Source organism: Dioscorea cayenensis, chromosome 1, assembly GCF_009730915.1.
Source record: "Dioscorea cayenensis subsp. rotundata cultivar TDr96_F1 chromosome 1, TDr96_F1_v2_PseudoChromosome.rev07_lg8_w22 25.fasta, whole genome shotgun sequence".
Lineage (NCBI taxonomy): Eukaryota > Viridiplantae > Streptophyta > Magnoliopsida > Dioscoreales > Dioscoreaceae > Dioscorea > Dioscorea cayenensis.
The window spans coordinates 24,189,296-24,206,737 of NC_052471.1; positions in this window are offsets into that span (position 1 = coordinate 24,189,296).

Genomic DNA, 17,442 nt, shown 5'->3' on the forward strand with positions numbered 1-17,442 from the left:
ATGTTGCAAAAGCATAATAGAGACTCGATGAGCAATCCGCAAGTGCACGGAATCGTTGGTAATACCCTCGCTGCGAGCACGAGAGGTCGTATTCCCCGGGCCCAAGAATCTACTCTTACTTCCTCTTTGCGTATTGTCTAGCCGAATGATTCAAGGGTTTCTCTAATCTATTACTTGAAATAAAAAGAACTACAAATGGAGTCTATGATAAGGTAGGGGTATAAAAATCGGGGAAAGAAATGGTCACGGATGCGGATTCCCTAGGGGCTACTAAAGTGCAAAAGGATGCTAAGAATGTCATGCAATTGAAGGTTTGGACCTAGAGATTTCCTAAATTAGATCAACCCGATGGTCACGGCAATTAACCCCTAATCCGGTATAAGTATTGACACGTAATTTCCTTCCCGATCAAATCCTCATACGATTGCATTAACAAGTGGGGAAAATCCCTCAATTAGGGCCGGAACACAACTTGGTCTAGCCCCTAATGGTGGAGGGGTGCATGAATACCCGATGGTCACGGCGTATTCGTACATGAATCCCTTCCAAACTTGGTGTGTCTAGTACAAGGGCGATGGTCACGCTACCAAGTACAACCTAGCAGTTGGTTTACAGAGTTCTCATGTAAGCAACACATCAAATGCACCAAGAATGAATCACAAAAACACAACAATTGCAATAGACAAAATTAAATCATCCAAATACACAAGTTCACCCCAAGGTTCACCGGCATCCGGTGACCTTGGGGTCTACTCGTCCATGCAAACAAATACAAGCAACAAGTCCATGAAAACAACTACAAATGGCATAAGAAAACTCCCTCAAACAATAGAAGTAGGAAGACAAGCCAAGCTAGGTGGAAATGCTTCCACGGACGCCGCGATGGGGGCGGCTTCCCTCGTCGTCTACAAACTCCCAAAGAAGAGATCGATGAAGATCTAGCCAAAACCGAGCTTCTCCCTTTGATTTTCCTTCTCCAAAACGTGTGATCTTGCCTCCTAAAGACTGGTGAAAATCGGCTCCAAGAACTCTCCCAAAAACTCCTCCCTTGCCCTAGAAAAATCGGTTTTATTTATATCCCGTCAGTCCATGCGGGCATCCATGCGGGCGCATGGAGCCCGTGAAGCTCACAGCCAAATGCCCAGAAAACATGCCGTGCTACACTACTCATCTACAGTGTTTTAGCTACAGTGTTCCTTCTACAGTTTTGTGCTACAGTACAGAGGGTTGTGAAATTCCAGCAAACCTCACGGGCACCCATGCGGGCGCATGGAGCCCGTGAAGCTCACAGCCAAATGCCCGCAGCATAAATAGTGATCAGCTACAGTAACGCTACAGTGCTGGGACCCCAAAAATGCCGTTTTTGATGTCGAATTCATCCAATTTGCATTTTTGAGCTACATTCGGCACATTTATGATCTGCAACACCAAAAGAACAAATTTATACTCAAACGGGCATCAATTCATCAAGATATACACAAATAATACAAGATCAATACGTATAAAATACGTACATTTAGGCGTTTATCAAACATCCCCACACCTAAGCGTTTGCTTGTCCCCAAGCAAACACACATGAAAGAATAGGGGCAAGAAGATAAACGGCTAAATATACAACCTCAAGCTCAAGTAGTGAAGAACCCCACAGGCACAGATGAAATGAAATCAAGAAAATGAGTTGCACAATAACCAACTCAGTAGAGATAGTCATGAGTCCTCTAGAGTGCTTTTCCCTCGTGAGTGTGTGTAAATACTTCATCCCTCGCTCTCCCTCTTCACGCCACATTCAATGACTACCGTTGTTAGAAATGTTAAAGACACCCTCAATAACGAGTTAAGAGTCCTTCGGTCCACAGTCAACACTTCAATTTCTAAGTGAATGCATGAAAGAGTTCAAGAGAACACATGTACTCTCTCTCTCGAGTCCGCCTAACGTAGACTGCACAAAAATAACTTATAATCTTTCGGAAGGATGCACATGCTCGATTAGGGCACAAGAGCCACCCAACCTACTTTGATTACGGGTCTACATAGACGCATTCATGCTAAATTAGCGGAGGAATACTCGACATAGACTCATTTTTCTCAATATTTACATGTCTCCGGAGCACTTTCATGCAAAACTTCACTTAGGGATAAAGTAAAATGAACAAAAGAACCAAAAGCTCTTAAAAGACCATTGAGGGAATGAATTTACCACTCTAACACTTTTAAATCAAAGTAGTGGGTTAGCTGGGGCAAACAAGGTAGAAGTATCGTGTCAAAGTCGTGAAGAAAAGCACTAGAGACAAAACATGACTTCCTTATAGCACAAATAACACTACAACTCATTACTATCATTCATTCAAGCCAGGAGGTTCTTAACAATAAATCATAGCTATCATGGGTGACGTAAGCATGCAAATAGCCCATCCCCACACCTAGAATCGTACATTGCCCTCAATGTACATTAATCAACAGAACATGGTGTAAAAATCGGAATAATTAAATTAAGCATGAAAGGGAAGGGTAAAGAGACGCCCCATTTTGGTTGATGAAGATTGTGCAATACATGCATGAACAGGGGGTTGGTTCAATTCAATTCTTAAGGGGTGGTGAGAATGAAGCTCATGTCCCCGATAATCCCTGCAAATGTCAAAAAAAGTATAGTTCATCTCACCAATGAATATGTAGGGAGAACACACAAACAAAAAAACTCTAAAAAAACTATGAAAAACAAAGTCCATGCAAGTCATTTGTTCAATCAATGTCATGATGTTTAAATCTCTCTAGTGCAAGTGTTTCTAGGGGGTTTTCAAGGATGCTACAAGTGTCAAACAAATTCAAGATAAGCAACATTCAAAAAGTTACTCGTAGTACAGATCGAAATTTGGCAAGAATTTCCCCGATTTTTGAAGCCCAAAAATTTACAAACCATGGATAAAAATTTAAATAAATTAAGGATCAAACAACCATACAACATTCCTCATGGTTTAAAGTAAGATATGCATGCACAATCAAGAAGAAGAGGCAAGGTTGCTCCAAAACAAAAACTAGGGCTTCAAAGCTTGAATCGATGAAGATCGGTGAAATAGATGGTAAAACTTCAATTAATCCACAAGATCTAAGTTGGAAGAGGTAGGAGAGGAGTGAAGAGGAAGAAAAAAATGAAGAAAAATGGTGAAAGAATGAAAGAAAACGGATGAAAAAAACGAGTGAGAACAAGGGAGAAAAGGTGGCTACTTAAAGGTTTGGAAATTTCAGCCCGCAAGCCATACGGGCTCCATGCGGGCGCATGGAGCCCGTGAGGATTTCGTCCTTCTCTAGCCCATGAGGTCGAAGCTCACGGGCTGCCTCACGGGCGCATGGCACCCGTGAGGCCCCTGGGGAGCAGAAAAATGGTCCATACGGGCCGTATACAGCCCGTATGGACCTGGAAAAAAATAAAAATTTTTGGCATGGCTCCCATGTAACTTAGAACAAAAACTAGTTTACAACATCTATAACACCAAAATATGCATTGAAACACAACCAAACAACGTCAAAGCACTAGATAAGATTCACAAATATAAGACAAGCATGGATCATTCAAACAAACAAAAAAATACAAACACAACACAAACACAAGCTTTATGAATAAACTCAACAAACATGTAAAATACGAAAAATGAAACATGAATACTTTGAAACTTGGGTTTGCCTCCCAAGAAGCGCTTGTTTTACGTCATTAGCTCCGGGAGCAGTTCCGTGGTAATGCAACTGCTTTCTAATTCCTCCAATTTTTCTCTTGTTAGTCGCCAGGTCTTTCATAAACTTTGCGTACTTTGGGCATTTGAGTTAACGCTTCAACAAGAGGGATGTTTATGTGCAACTCGCTTGAATACATTAAGGAATTTCTTGAATTAAGCCTCTTCTTTATCTTGCTTCAACCTAGCCGGGATAGGGAATGACCGGGCTTGTACTCAGCACCCTTGGTGTTGGTAGTTGAAGGGTTTCCTCATCCGGGCTTTTTCCTTTCTTCCTTCAACTTCACTCTCGGATGGCTTAGGGTCCTCCCCGTATGGCTACCCCATTCTCTTTAGTGCTTGAGCCCTCCTCGGCTCATGCTTCCACCTGCTTTCCCGCCTCCCGAGAGTGACGGCTTTCAAATGCTCCCTCGGATTATTTTCAGTGTTACTAGGTAAGCTACCCGGTGGGCGCTCGAATTTGCCCCTAGCAAGTTGCCCAACCTCGGTTTTACAATGATTGAATGGAGGCTCGAACATTCCTCAAAAACAGATGTTCACTTCAGATGAATTGATTGTTGATGTTCACAAATTTTTGCCCTCGGTACTCGATCATAAATCTCGCTAACACATCTTCGATGAGTGAACTTCTTCTGGCTCTGAAGAGATTGAGGTGGAAGTCATTGTGGGCTCAGGGGGCCGATGTTGTCAGTTGTTGACCCCAAGAAAAAAATTTGGGTGATTCCTCCACCCCGGATTATATGTGTTTCCATAAGGATTCCCCTGTGCCTCCCAGGGAGTTCCCCCAACATAATCAACTGTCTCAACTGGGGCATCTGAGGCTATTGAAATTGGGCACTGAACAGTAGCATGCCCGGCCCCACAAGTCTCGCAAGACAAAACTGCACCAGAATTTGAGCTCGTACCCAACACAAACTGATCGAATCTCTTTGTTAGGGCCTCAACCTTGGCGGCTAGCACAGTGTTGTCATTTATCTCATAAATTCCAGCTGCCTTGGGTGGTTTTTTGCCTAGTAGACCAATGACACTCATTACATGTCATGTTTTCAATCAAGATTTCAGCATCCTCAAGGGTTTTACTACTCAATGACCCCCTGCCGCAAAGATCGATGAGTCATGTCTGGTTGCATAGTTCGGGCCATTGCAAAGCATCCGGATCCTCATCCACGTGGAAAAAGCCATGATGGGGACACTTGCGTAGGGAGATCCTTGAATCTCTCATGTGCCTCAAAGAGTGTCTCGAGTCCCCTTGTCGGAATGCGTAAATCTCTTGCCTCAATCTAGCAGACTTTTGCTTGGTGGGAAATACCTGCAAGAAATTTGTCCACCATTTCCTTCCAAGTGGTGATCGACCCCGGTGCCAATGACGTGAGCCATCTACATGCTCGCTCCCCTTAGACTAAAAAGGGAATAATCTCAATCTTATCGCATCATCGGACACTCGAGTTAATCTTGAAGGTGGAACAAATTTGGAGGAAGCGAGACAAATGCGCATGCGGGTCTTCATCGACTAGCCCGTCAAATTGTACTGAAATTTTGGACCATCCCAATTGTGCTTGCTTTGATTTCAAAGTTATTAGCCGAGCACGATGGGGAGCATGCACACCGAATTCCTCACCGAGAACCGAGGCCTTTCATAATCAAACAAGGTACGCCTTTGGTTCTCGCCATGACTGAAGGTTCCCTAATCTCAACCCGTGTTCCTTGATGTTCTGAACTCTCAGCCACCTCTCTCAATCTTTGATGCAAGGTTCTCTCAATTTCGATCGACTGTGTTCTACTAGATTTGTTTGATTTGCACGTGTCATAAGATGATACCTTGCACAATATTGAAAGCCAATAATCGTGGATATAAGTACGAGATAATAAAATAAAAATAAGAACAAGTGAAATGGAAATATATGTACAAAAAAAGAAGCGGATGAACAAAAATAAAAAGAAACAATGGCTAAATCAATAAACTCTAAGTTTTCCGAGTATTCCTTGTGGGTCCCCGGCAACGGCGCCAAAAACTTGATGAACGATCCGCAAGTGCACGGAGTCGTCAAGTAATACCCCTCGTGCGAGCACGAGAGGGTCGTATTCCCTGGGCCCAAGAATCTACTCTTACTTCCTCTTTGCATATTGTCTAGCCGAATGATTCGAAGGGTTTCTCTAATCTATTACTTGAAATAAAAGAACTACAAATGGAGTCTATGAAAAGGTAGGGGTATAAAATCAGGGGAAAGAAATGGTCACGGATGCGGATTCCCTAGGGGCTACTAAAGTGCAAAGGATGCAAAGAATGTCATGCAATTGAAGGTTTAGACCTAGAGATTTCCTAAATTAGATCAACCCGATGGTCACGGCAATTAACCCCTAATCCGGTATAAGTATTAACACAGAATTCCTTCTGATCAAATCCTCATACGATTGCATTAACAAGTGGGGAAATCCCTAATTAGGGCCGGAACACAACTTGGTCTAGCCCTAATGGTGGAGGGGTACAGAATACCCGATGGTCACGGCGTATTCGTACATGAATCCCTTCCAAACTTGGTGTGTCTAGTACAAGGGCGATGGTCACGCTACCAAGTACAACCTAGTAGTTGGTTTACAGAGTTCTCATGTAAGCAACACATCAAATGCACCAAGAATGAATCACAAAAACACAACAATTGCAATAGACAAAATTAAATCATGCAAATACACAAGTTCACCCCAAGGTTCACCGGCATCCGGTGACCTTGGGGTCTACTCGTCCATGCAAACAAATACAAGCAACAAGTCCATGAAAACAACTACAAATGGCATAGGAAAACTCCCTCAAACAATGGAAGTAGGAAGACAAGCCAAGCTAGGTGGAAATGCTTCCACGGACGCCACGATGGGGGCTGCTTCCCTCGTCGTCTACAAACTCCCAAAGAAGAGATCGATGAAGATCTAGCCAAAACCGAGCTTCTCCCTTTGATTTTTCTTCCCCAAAACGTGTGATCTTGCCTCCTAAAGACTGGTGAAAATCGGCTCCAAGAACTCTCCCAAAAACTCCTCCCTTTGCCCTAGAAAAATCGGTTTTACTTATATCCCGTCAGTCCATGCGGGCATATGGAGCCCGTGAAGCTCACAGCCAAATGCCCAGAAAACATGCCGGTGCTACAGTACTCAGCTACAGTGTTTTGACTACAGTGTTTTTGCTACAGTACCGAGGGTTGTGAAATTCCAGCAAACCTCACGGGCACCCATGCGGGCGCATGGAGCCCGTGAAGCTCACAGCCAAATGCCCGCAGCATAAATAGTGATCAGCTACAGTACTACTATAGTGCTGGGACCCTAAAAATGCCGTTTTTGATGCCGAATTCATCCAATTTGCATTTTTGAGCCAGATTCGGCACATTTATGATCTGCAACACCAAAAGAACAAATTTATACTCAAACGGGCATCAATTCATCAAGATATACACAAATAATACAAGATCAATACGTATAAAATACGTACATTTAGGCGTTTATCACCACACTTATCACTATTGATCTTTCACATAGATAAGAAGTTAATTAAGTGTTTTTATTCCCTACTCCCCGTGGATTCGATACCCACTCATCCGGGATTATTACTTCGACAAACCTGTGCACTTGCAGGATATACGCAAGGGGATCTTCTCAGTGCCAAAAGTTTTAGGCTAAGGGAATGAAAGTAGGTCGTAATTCCACTATCGATGATAATTACTAACAACACTTGTCCCCTTATGTTTGAAATTCACCTAATAAGTAATCATAGATCGCTATTAACAACGCTCTCAACACCTCCACAAGCATGCAACCCTCCCCCACACTTAAAGTTTACATTGTCCTCAATTTGAATAAATGATGTAATTACAGGAAGATAAATGCAAGAAGAAGCATGAAGCAACTTCCCTGAATGGAGAAGGTATAGTGTCGTATAGGCAAACAATCTTATAGTGAGTGATGTTGCTACTCTAGCATGATGCAAACTCCAAGCAACCACACCTCCTAAAATATATGTTGGGGCACAAGGTAAGAGAAACATAAGTAGTAAAAGAGAAATATATACATGAAAACAATAAGCCAAACCAAAATGGTGGCAAAGCAGGGAGTGCCCTTTGCTGCCGGAAGTACAAAAAAAAGAAACAAGATGCGACAAACAACAAAAAGCAAGAACATCAATGACAAAAACAAAAGATTGCCAAGTTAGGGGTGCTCATCGGTTGGCGACACAGACGAACTGTGGATCGGGGGTGAATAGAAACCCAAGTACTGCAGGCTACAGAGGGAGATGGGGTGGTAGCCCCCAACAGTCGGCAAATGGCTTTTGTCACAAATAATCCCCATCCCACTCACGAGGCAGGTGATAAATGGCCTAGCGAAGATAGAGTGCGCCCTGGCATCAGTGGCCTGATGGTGGAAGGAATCAGTGAGGACAACATCAAAGTGGTAGGGGGTCCGATCAACCATGCTCAAAAGGTATTTAAACTCTACAGAAGAGATATAATCAATCCCATGAATCCGGCCTGTAATAGTGCCACTGATTTGTCTGTGAATGATCTATAACGTGGGTGACTTGAGCATGGAATCACTGGTGAGGCTAGGATAAAAAGGAAGACCATAATTGGATGATGTTGTGAATTAGGGCGTATACAACCCCATATGTAGTGCCAGCTTAGTGTAGCTGAAGTGATACTCCTGACCAAAGAGTTGGAATCGCAAAGTAGTAGGGTCATCCCAAATATGATGGTCAAGTTTTTGTTTGAAAGATGCGAGGAACTCCAATGTGATGTCACGGTTGATAAGTGCTTGTGTACTAGTAATACAAAGTATTCTTTTCTAATAATGAGCATTACTTTTATCAGGTTTTAGCGCTAATACATGTGAATTGTGTTACTTTCGTGCATATAGGGTTGTGGAGCCAAATATGAAAAAAAAAACCAAAGTAGATCCTGAAAACACTATTTGATGAAATCTTGGAAGGAACAAATGCGAAGACACAAGTTGGACTCAATGATACCCGAATGTGTGCCAACCTGCATGTATTCAAGCAATTATAATGTTTGGAAGGGCACAAAGGCAGTCATATTTGCATGTCTCAACTTGTGCAATGATAGTAAGATCTTCACCAATGAGACCTTTTATTGAAGAAGCGACATGATCTACGGTATAAACATGTGCCCGTTTATGATGTCCCACTGAAAAGTGTGGTTTCGGGAGTATTTTTTAACCAGTAATATAGCAGATTACTGTAATAACACAATGTAGCAATTACTGTTCATAGCCGGCAGAAATTCAGGATTTTAGAGAATTTCCACAGGGGCGTGTGGAACATCCACAAGCCCATGTGGATGCCCGATTCCAGCCTATTTAAAGCCACGAACAGTCCAATTTGAGCATCTTTCTTTCCATTTTTTCTCCATCTTTTGAGAGGCTTGTGGCTAGGGTTTAGAGGGGTTTTGGTAAGGTTTTTGGAGTGGTTCTATGGCTTCAACACTGTGTTTCTCTTGGAAGATAGTTATTGGTAGAGCTTTCGTCGTCACCGATCCAGCGAGGTGTGCCTTAGGCTTGACAAGGGGACATTTGGTGAGGGCAAGGCTATTCCACAAGACCATCGACATGAATACCGAGGCGGTTTTACTTATGGATTGCTTGTATTTACATTCAATTTCATTATTGATTGTAACTTGCTCCATGGAAAGCTAAACCCCTAGTGAGTACTTGGATTTGTGAACTCTAGGATTTATTTATTTCGTTAACCTTTTATTATGATTACCTTAATTGATGTTTTTAATTGAGTTCCAATCTTAAATTCTTGTTGAATGATTTCTCACTAAGAATGACACTAGGGTTGAGAGTCTACATTGGTAATTCTTGTGAGTGAGTGACACACCATGAGGATTAGACAAAGCAAGATTGGAGAGGGTTGAGAGGGTGAGTCGAGAGGTAGCGGAGCGTCCCCTTTCCCCTCCGGTGTGATATATCCTATCTCCACATTCCAAGAGTTCTTTGTGGTCATAATAGAGTGAAGGGCTAAGGGATGAACTCTGCTGGGGCTAAGTTGCGCGAGCAACAAAGTAAAGCGTTGAAGTGATTTAGCACATGGGCTTAGTTGTGACTATGGGTCTTTCGCCTGGATCAAAGGGTTAGATCTATACATAGGAATAGGATTTATCAGTTGGAATCCCTAGAGCTTCTTCCATCTTTACACAGTATGAGGTGTTGAGACTTATTGATTTCTCCACCGGGGTATAGTATAGAGTTAGTCACGGTTGACCTTAGGTTTGGGACCGTGTGTTTAACGATTTCCACGACTCATTAAGCATCAATTAGGAGGCATAATAGTTGGTTTTGCACTTGAAGCAATTATCTTAGGAGGAACAATATTCGAGTACCCCACTTTATATTGATTGCCTTCCCTTTCATTTTATTTGTGCCTCTCTTTTTTATTTTACTTTAGGTTGTTTGCATCAATTCTATCACATCACTATTGTTCCATCTTTATTTAGTTAAGTAGCAATCTTGGTGTTTCTGATCCTTATTCCCTGTGGATACGATCCTCACTCATTTGGGATATATTAATTCGACAAACCTGTGCACTAGCGGGTCACACGCAAGGGGTGTGTTAGCAGTAAGAAGTGTAGCCCTATCCAAAGAGCGGAGAGTGCCGAATGAGTGGAAAGAGAGCCAGGTGTAGCATTCGTGATGTGCAAGGAAAGAAAATGCAGGTGGACTTAGGAGGTTGGTGGACTGGTGAACACTAGGTATCATTGACGATGAGTTAGTAATGATGTTCTTCCTCTTTCTTGGCACGGTTGCTGGCGACAGTGAACATAAGGTGGAAGCGCAAGTAGAATAGAGAGAGACCGCCCGATGAGGAGCAAGCAGAGAAAGGGCAACCGTGAAGACGGCCCATCATAACCCCACTATTGACCCATAAAAATAAAAGAGGAACCTTGAATGGAGTGAAGATTGGATGGGATGGGTGCGACGTGTGAGGGAGTGGGTGAGAAAACGAGACCCGGAGGTGGATCGGTCAGAGCTAGTAAAGAACTTGAGGTGACATAACTGTGTAATGAAGCTTGCTAAACCCCCCAAAAGTCTCTCAAGAATGGCTAAGAAATGACTGCATCACCGGCACGATCATGCAAGGAGTACAAAAAGTGTGTTTAGTCCTGAAATCCTCCCTAGGCATCTTGCCAGTGAAAATCGGGGGCATTAACACGTGCATGTCCTGCCCATGTCAGTCCTGCAAATTTTTTTTTGTTTTTTTAGGTCAACATCATGAGATAACAAATAGCATGAGGCCAGGGAATAGAAAAACTAAGATAATAAATGACAATCAGAGATAACCAGTACAAACAAATACCTTGGGCTTCCTTCCAAGAAGCGCTTGTTTAACATCACTAGCTTGACATACCTGTCGCACAGTATAGAGGTTCTAGAAATAAATATACAGTACTTGATTCAGATAACACCCCATCATCCCTAGCTAAAAATACTTCAACTGATGCCCATTAACCTTAAAAGTACCCTTCTTAGGGTGGGAAATGTCAACTACACCATGAGAGATGGATTGCGTGATTGTGTAGGGCCTCGACTTACAGGATTTAAGATTCCTAGGAAAGAGTTTCAATCTCGAGTTGAATAAATAGACAGAATCCCATGCATAAAACTGCTTGTCATCTTTAATCCACTGATCATGAATTCTCATGACCTTCTCCTTATACAATAGCGAGTTTTCATAAGCATTGAGTCGATGATTCTCTAGTTCAGACAGTTGAAACTTTCATTTCTTTTGTACCTGATCTAGATTCAGATTTAAGAAATTGATTGCCCAGTATGACTTGTGCTCGAGTTCCACTGGTAAGTGACATGCTTTTCCATGGACCAGACCATATAGTCTGTGCCTTGTGGAAGTTTTAAATGCTGTTCAGTTGGCCCAGAGTGCATCATCCAACTGATCTGACCAATCACGTCTATTGTAATGTGTAGTCTTCTCTAGGATCCATTTTAACTCACAATTATTGACTTCAACCTGACCATTTGTTTGAAGTAGCAATCTGTTGGTGGACTCCAAACCTCTTCATGACCCTTTCGAATTGAGTGTTGCAGAAATGGGTTCCTCGATCATTTACAATGGCTTTGGGTGCACCAAATCTGGAAAATGACTTTTTCAAAAATTTCACAACCACACAGCCGTCGTTTGACGGGAGTGCTTGTGCTTATGCCTACTTGGAAACATAATCAACTGCTACCAATACAAAATGGTTTCCAAATGAATTAGTAAAGGGCCGCATAAAGGCAATCCCCCAAACATCAAACACTTCACATTGCTGAATAGGGGTTTGTCTCATTTCATCAAGTTGGATAGATTTCCACTCCACTAGTATTGGTCACAAGTTATGACAAAATTTTGGGCATCCGCAAAACGAGTTGGCCAGAAAAAGCCTGCTTCCAAAACCTTACCAGCAGTACAGCTTGTATTGAAATGGCCACCTACAGGTCCATCATGATAATGTCTAAGAATTTCCCACCCCTCGGTATTTCAAAACACAATGACTCATTACTTGATTCGAACATAACTTGTACAAAAATGCATCCTCCCAAAAATAGTGTTTCTCATCTGAAATCAGTTTTTTCTTTTGCTGATAGCATAGCTTGAACAGAATGAATCTTCCAGCCAAATAATTAGCTAGATCAGCAAACCAAGGATAATTGGAATTAGGGCAAACAATAAGGTATATCACGAGCAAATGTTTGTCTGGGAAGCTGTCGCTAATGGCGTTCTACTGATTAACATTATCCTTAATATGAGAGAGACGCGAAAGATGATCAACCTCTTCATTTTCTGACCCTTTTTTATCTTGAATTTCAATATCAAATTCTTACAGTAAGAGAATCCATCTTATCAGTCTAGGCTTCACATCAGTTAGTGTATATTGTAACCATAGATAAAACTAAGTATGATCTGAATTTGTCAAAAGCATAGTCGATGGTCAATAATTCTTTTTCAGTGGTTGTGTAATTTCCTTGAGCTGTTGTTAATGTCTTGCTTGCATAATAAATTGGGTGAAATTGATTTCTATACCTTTGCCCTAGCATAGCCCCCACAACCCAATCACTTTCATCATACATAAGTTTAAATGGGCGATCCCAATCAGGAGGCTTCATAATCGGAGCATCAATAAACTTTTCCTTCAGGGTTTGATAAGCATGCGCATATTCTTTGTCAAAAATGAACAGAGTGTCCTTTTCCAAAAGCTTTTTTAGTGGTTTTGATCTCTTTGAGAAATCACAAATGAATCTTTGATAAAACATCACATGACCCAGGAAGCTCCGGACATCACTAGTGGAAGTGGGACGAGGAAGCTTCCCGATAACATTGAGTTTGGCTTTATCAACTTCAATCCCATTATGATAGATTTTGTGCCTCAATACATTCCCATTATGAGAGATTTTGTGCCCCAATGTAATTCCTTCTCTCACCATGAAATAGCATTTCTCCCAATTCAGTACTAAGTTTGTTTCCTCACATTTAGCGAGAACAAGATTCAGATTCTCTAAGCACCCATCGAAAGAATCCCCATAGATTGAAAAATCATCCATGAATACTTCCAGAAAGTCTTTGACGAATTCATCAAAAATAGATAACATACACCTTTGGAATGTTGCTGGAGCATTGCATAAACCGAACAACATCCTCCTATAAGAAAAAAGTGGCAAAAGGGGCAAGTGAATATAGTCTTCTCTTGATTTTCAGGGGCAACTGAGATCTAGAGGTAACTGGACATTCCATCAAGGAAATAGTAATATTGATGCCCAGCCAACCATTTTAATATTTGATCAATGAAAGGTAGGGGAAATGATCTTTGCGTTGCATCATTCAACCTTTGATAATCAATGCACACACACCATCCCGTGATTGTGCGACTAAGTATTAACTCATTGTGGTAATTTTATATGACGGTCATCCCATCTTTTTTTGGTACAACTTGAGTGGGGCTTACCCATAGACTGTCTGAAATTGGGTAAATTGTTCTTGTGTCCAATAGTTTCTTCACTTCCAATATCAACACCTCTAGCATGTTTGGATTCTGTCTCTGCTGAGGTTGAATTCTAGGTTTGATATTGTCCTCCATCAAGATTTTGTGAGTACAGAAAGAAGGATTAATCCCCTTTATATCTTAAATACTCCAAGCAATTGCTCCTCTGTGGTCTTGTAATGTTTTCACCAGTTTAGCCTTTTGTGAAACATTGAGTGTGGAAGAAACAATAATAGGTGACAATGGGTCATTGTTCAAGAATATGTATTCCAGATGTGCAGGGAGTTCTTTCAGTTCTATTCCTGTAATTGGTCATTTTACAGATTCAATGACTGTATTCCCAGCATCCACCCCCATCTAATCTGAGCCAATAGCAAAGACACTCTGGTTGCATAAAATTGCCTAATGATCGCTGTTTAGACTGGTCTTGCTATCTAGAAATTTTATAATAAGTGGGTCACCATCGCTGTTTACATACCAAGTACAAGGTTACCACTCTAGGTCACCATGGCTTGTTAGCCCCTCATGGGTGGGTACAACATGGAGGAGAAAAGGCTAGATCTAAAGAAAGAAGACATGACTCCCTTTACTCATAGATTGCCTCTGATGTCGAGCTCCTTGTGCTAACACCACTTCTCATATGCCTCCAACTTGCTCCCTTATGCCCTAGAAGGTGTGGATCAGCTTGATCTTTATCCTCATCTAAGTCCTCCCGGTGGAGAAGAAAATCCTTGAACAAAGATCAAGAGAAACCCTTGAAAACTGGAGTAAAAAAGTACATTTTAGGCCTGACATGGTCATCGCATGGTCGTGTCTCAGGACGTGTCATGTCAGGAGTGAGATGAGTGACAAGCAGTATCTCTGCCTAAAAAGTTTGGGGGCGAGGACATGATTGGGTGGTAACCGTACAATGCTATGGCACGGTCGTGTCATGGGCACCCAGCACGTGTCAATAGTTTTCCCATAATTTCACTGATGGCTTGGGTATTTTAGGGGCATTGGCACAACCATGTATTAACCGTGTCCTGACCATGCTAATCTTGCCAATATCTTTCAACTCTGAAATCTCACTAAATCACCATCGGCTAACAACTTCGGGGGGTATAACACGAGCGTGTCTCACCCGTGTCAGACTTAAACACTTGACTCCTTTGCCGAATTTATTCCAAATCGCATTGAGCGCCTAATTTCTGCACATGTGACAAAAAAATACTAATAATAACACTGCCCATGAATGAAAATACACTTGAGACAAGCAAAATAATGAGATTAGGGTATGAAAACATGTATGCAAAGTGCACTCATCAGAATGGATAAATAAATTTGAAAAATTATTGATAGGCAATGGCAGAAACTAGGGTTTGAGAAGAGAAGAGCTTGGGCCAAGCCAATAAGAACATCGCCAACCATCAAAGCAGGGGCTCGAGATATGAGCTGGATTAAAAAGAGAAAAAGTTAGTGAGTTTGGCGAAGGTATGAGCGAGTGGAGAATAATAGAGAGAATCGGGTGAATGGGAGAAGATGATGAATAGTTTTAGCCTTTTCTCACCCTAGTACATGGGTTATAGAACATGAGCTTGTAAATTGATCTATACCCGTGTACTCATACTAGAAAGCCATGTGCCCGGTGGATGGTTGTGCATGTGTAGGCAGAGGGTAAGAGCTGCTCGCCAAGATCTATACAACCATGAAATTTTGTCCGTGTAGCCCTCAAGCTGCTCATGTACTTCATTGCCCTACTGATACAAGTGTTTTACTGAACTCAAATCAATGAGTTACACGGCCAAAAAAACATGATCATGTATCTCTTCCAAAAACCCGTTTAGTTCTTTGTTTTTACCAAATCAATGCATTTAAAAAAATAAAGACAAAAGAAGTACAAGGCCAGATATATAGCCATGTACAGACCATGTATTGCCTCCAAAATACAGATATCTTATTTTCACAACCCAATTTGATACAAATTTGCTCAAATGTCAAAGCATAACTAAAATTAGGCATTTTGGACAACTTAGTGCTATAGATAAGGACCTAATTGCAAGTAAATCACAACAAGAATGGATTCAAAACATGATTTATTCAAAACTCATAAAAAAACAAATAAAAATCAAACTAAAAATACAAAAAAACTAAAAATAAGAAACTTGGGTTGCAAAACTAAAAAAGAAGAAACTTGGGTTGCCTCACAAGAAGTGCTTGTTATATGTCACTAGCTTGACACTTGCAAAAATCATGGAGGCTTATGAAGATGGATCACTTTCTTGCATCCATGACCTGTTTCACTACTTAAATTTTCAATAGATTTATGAATTGAAATGATACCAAAAAGAAATTAATCCTGGTCATTATTTGATGAAATTGAATCCTCGATACAAGCTATGGTCGCATTGACATGCTAATGGCTATTCTTCTTCTCTTTCCACGTAGAGGCTGCAGCAATGGCTCCTTCTCAAAGACCGCCATCACCTACATATCTTGAGCGGAAACTTCAGTTTGTTCAAGTAACCCATCCAATGGGTTCTTTTCCATAATTTCCTGCACACATTCAAAAATAGCATCATCAGTAACATCAATTGCTAAACAAGTATTATCCTCACTAGATGAGTGCCTCATGGTCCAGTGAAGTTTGAGGACAACTTTTTCTTCACCAACTTGCAACACCATTTGTCCATTATTCACATCAATTAAAGCCTTGGATGTTGCAAGAAAGGGACGACCCAAGATCAATGACATCCCCATCTCTTCATCAATGTGAAGAATAATGAAATCAACCGGAAAGATAAATTTATCCACTTTGACAAGCATATCTTCCACCACACACATTGGGTGTTGAATTGTTCGATCGGCCAACATAATTGTCATCTTAGTTGGAGTTGGCTCACCTAACCCTAACATCATGAAAATCTTATAGGGCATACATTAATTCTTTCACCCAAGTCGGCTAAGCCACTCTCCTTAATTGAATTCCCAATCACACATAGAATTATGATGCTACTTGGATCCTTCAACTTCCTAGGAAATTTTTTTTGTAGGATGGCCGAGCATTCTTCACTCAATGTCAGCGTCGACATTTCTCCAAGCTTCTTCTTGTTGGTGAGAAGATCTTACAAAAGTTTAGCATATACAAGCATTTGTGCTAATGCCTATACAAATGGAAGGTTAATGTTTAGTTGCTTGAACAATTCTAGAAACTGCTTAAATTGGTCATCGGTGTCTCTTTGCTTGAGTGATAAGTGCTTGTGTGATAAGAATGCGAAGTGTTCTTTCCTTATGTTAAGCATTACTTTTCTTGGGTTTTAGCGCTAATATGTGTGCATTTGTGTTACTTTAATGCATACAGGGTTGTGGAGCCGAAAGTTAAAGAAAGAAGCCAATGTGGATCATAAGCACACTATTTGGAGGAAATCTTGAGAAGGTCCAAACGCGAAGACATAAGTTAGGTTCAAGATACAAGAATGTGTGCCAACCTCCTTGTACTAAAGTTAGCACTATGATTTGGAGAGGCACAAAGGCAGTCACATTCAAGTATGCCGGCTTGTGCATGTATAGCAAGATCTCTACCAAAGAGGCCGTCTAATGAAGAAGCAAGGTGATCCATGACGTAAACGTGTGCCCGTTTGCGTTACCTCAACGAAAGTATGGATTCGGGAGTGTTTCGGGCCAGTACAGTAGCAGGGCACTATAGCAAA